General features: G+C 43.8%; 1 long non-coding RNA gene across 1 annotated transcript; it reads left to right on the plus strand.

Moving 5' to 3' along the window:
* The first annotated feature begins 305 nt into the window (after window positions 1-305).
* LOC123134613 (uncharacterized) lies at window positions 306-1,229 on the plus strand. The gene is made up of 4 exons (XR_006465677.1): window positions 306-330; window positions 416-518; window positions 872-910; window positions 1,124-1,229. It is a non-coding gene; the product is annotated as an uncharacterized lncRNA (long non-coding RNA).
* The last annotated feature ends 2,341 nt before the right edge of the window (window positions 1,230-3,570 follow it).

The following is a 3,570-nucleotide window of genomic DNA, read 5'->3' on the forward strand; positions in this document are numbered from 1 at the left end:
TAGGCTCCATGGCGGCGACCGGCTCGAGGCGAGCCTGGCGCAAGCGGGCGGAAGCGGGTGGGAGAGTGCCGGACGGCGCCGTCATTGTTCATTGTCGCACCGCTAAGCCGCATCTAAGAAGGACCAAGACCTCACCCCTCGTCCCTTCTGGATGCACCTCCCCACATGAGTTCCTCCTGCCTAATTCAGCTCCCTTTTCCATCTAATTTCATTCTTGTTTCACATGTTGGTTTGGTCGGCAAGAGAAGTTGTGTCGCCGACTGCAGTAGCCAGGATTGGTGTTGGTGATGTCTGTAGGTATTTTCGTGCTTGCCAGTTAAACAATTCCAGGTTTGGTCAATGTCTCTGGAGCTACGGTATTATCCTTTGATTTCTCCTATATTTTCCTTCCTGATTTTGTTTGATGATTTGCTAGGTTATGGGATTGGATCTCCATTTTCCAAGATTCTTAGCTGATAAGTATATTATGCGGGAAAATCTCTACGTACTGATGTTGTGCACATCCAAATACAAGCAATGTAAGTGACCTAAATGCTACATCTCATACTGTTTCTGAATTCTAATACCATTCCTGTGTAGTTGGATACCCCATAGGGCAAAGTTGATGCTTTGTACATCACTTCTGGACCTATTTATTAATGTTGCCGTTATCTGGGTTTCCATGTACTTGATAGATGCATTCCTTATCTTTATGTGTTCCATCTAGGCATATATGTTTCTGCCCATAAATGTATTTATGAGTTGGCTCCATTTTTTTATTGCTTTTATGTACCGTTTAATCCCCTAAAAATGGGATATACATGCATTTTAAAGAGTTCAAATCTTCTATAAACATTAGCATTGTCTTACCCCACTGCTCTCTGCCGTGCAGCGAGGAAGATTTCATCCTCAACCTCCCTCACGACCCCAGGTCCGACTACTTTCCAGTTTTGTTATTTTTCTTCTTGGCCGCACTGAACAACATGGCAACATGGGTGTCATGGCCACACACATGCGTCTTGTTGCCCTCCTTAAAATTCAATTAGATTATCTACAAACATGCAGCCATGTTTATTTAAGATCCAATTAGATAAATGTTGTTTAGTTTCCATATAGTTTCTAATCAGAAAGGCCTCATATGTAGGTTGGGGACATGGCGAGAAGATATGGTTTTGTGATCTATGGTCTTGAGTCATCTGTTGGATGGGTGATAATGGAAATTTTCTTGACGGCAAACACGTGCATAAATTTTGTGATAGTTAAACCTGTTTTATGAGAGTTAAAGCTATTTTTTAAGAGTTAAACATGTGCATATGAATGGAATTTTTTTAGAACTGGTCAAACTATTTTTTTGTAAGAGTTAAAGCTGTTTTCTTGAGGACAAACCCGTGAATAAGTCTCATCTGTATAGATTAATTAATAGGACAGCAATTTAAGTTTATTGAAGCTCTTTAAGAAGCGAGGGTCTGCTTTGGTTTCTTGTTGTTTGCCTATTCTCTTAAAAACAGTTGACTGGATGCAGCCGAGGGTTATACATCAATAATTTGGGCAGTTGCATATGGAATTTTCAAGTAAAGGATTTCAGAAATCTAATATGGCATGCCTATTTTTCATGGAAAAAACGAATGGTGCCTTACTTACTATTTAGTTTTTAAGCTAGACTAATTTGACTACACGCTTCCTGAGGTGCCTTCTGTTTTTGAATAGTCATAGAGTGCTCCTGATTACGAGATGTTTCTTTGTCACTATTTGAATTTCTGCCTTGGGTGGCCTCTGTCTTGGTTTACAGCTCCATATGGCTACTTATGTATAACATATGTAGGTCCTGTTTGAACTGTTCTCAAATATGTTTACTACAGAAAAGTGGAATATGCAAAGTTTCTGTGTTGATTAGGCAAATACTTGCTTTGCCTTAAAGACTGTCCCCATCTATGTTCTAGGTTTTTTGGGTATGAATTCCATATTTCCCTGGAATGGATCAACACATTTGCATGCGATTTTAGAAAAATATATGTGAATGCATCTTTCTAATAAAAGTATTGCTTAAGAAATACCCTTTTTCTGAAATCAAAATTGTTGTTGGTCTTCTGATCACTTTCATTGTCTATCAGATAGGCTATGCACTACCGGACTCGCGGTCTATGCCTACGGCCAAGGGCCGTCGGCATAGGCCCCCAAGCCGTCGGCATAGGTCTATGCCTACGGCTGCCGTCGGCATAGACCCGTCGGCGTAGATACCGTCAGCGTAGTCTTGTCAGACCGTCGGCATAGTAAAGCCGTCGGCATAGGGGCCTATGCCGACGGCCTGGCGTCAGCCGTCGGCATAGTATAGCCGTCGGCAGTCTTTTTCGTCTGACGGCAACGGACGGCGCCGTCAAAAACGGGGACGAATCATGCAAGGCCACGTGGCAGGGCTATGCCTACGGCAAAGCCGTCGGCATAGATGAATCTATGCCGACGGCTTTGCCGTAGGCATAGCCCTGCCACGTGTCTTCTTCTGGTTATTCCTGGCAGCAGAGGTATGCCTACGGCTTTGCCGTCGGCATAGATTTTCACCTATGCCTACGGCAAAGCCGTCGGCATAGATAAGCCACGTGGCGAGCCCTGGTGACTCCTGGGCTTATATATGCCGACGGCTTTGCCGTCGGCATAGTTTTTTTTTCCCTGTTTTTTCTCTTTTCCAATTCATTTGACAGCATTTCAAAACAGAACAATATGAAATTATGCAGAAATATGACAGTTCATCATCTAAACATACTCAAGTTCACCATCATCATCTAAAGATCATCACCGACTCAAGTTCATGAACATAAAAGTTGTGCAAGACATGAAACATCATAAAAGTAGGAATATGAAAGGCATGGCACGACGGCCACATGCACGGAATCATCAAGCAAGACCACCTCCGCCAAAACCACCACCTCCACCAAAACCACCACCTCCGCCAAAACCACCACCTCCACCAAAACCACCACCACTCTGCCAGATCGGAGTGACTGGGGTCGACGGAGCAGGAGTTGACCCACCGGTCCCCTACATGTTTCAGAAAAGATTCTAACAGTAAATATGATATGATAGTGTTGAATGAACGAGAACTAGTTTGTCAGTAGTTAGGCAAATGTACTAACCGGACCATCACTGCCTAGTGCCACCCATTCATCGAACGTGGGCACGTGTGGGGGTTCTCCCGCAGGTGGTGGTGGGGGTCCCATTTGTGGTGGACCCGTGCCGTTACTCCAAGCCGCCAACATAGCCTGAATGTTAGTTAAACAAGCAAACTAGAAGATCAGAAGGAATGAAAGTGCAAAAATTTAGCTTGGTTTTAAGAGGGCAGAACTAACCGTCATCATCTGACGGTTGTAATCATCGTTTGCCTTCACTCGTTTCAAGTACTCCCGCACCTCGAGATTCCTATGCTCGACAAACTCCTTATATGCCTACATAATTTAGATTGTTTCTAAGTGAGCAATGCTGAAAATAAACTGAGAATGCTAGATAAAAAAGATAAAGAGGAAGTACTTACAGCATGCTGGCGGGCTAAAGGAGTCTGTGAACGCCCCGTACTCTCTAACTGGCTCGGGTTGCTAGCCC

This window comes from Triticum aestivum, chromosome 6B, assembly GCF_018294505.1.
Source record: "Triticum aestivum cultivar Chinese Spring chromosome 6B, IWGSC CS RefSeq v2.1, whole genome shotgun sequence".
NCBI classification, from domain to species: Eukaryota; Viridiplantae; Streptophyta; class Magnoliopsida; order Poales; family Poaceae; genus Triticum; species Triticum aestivum.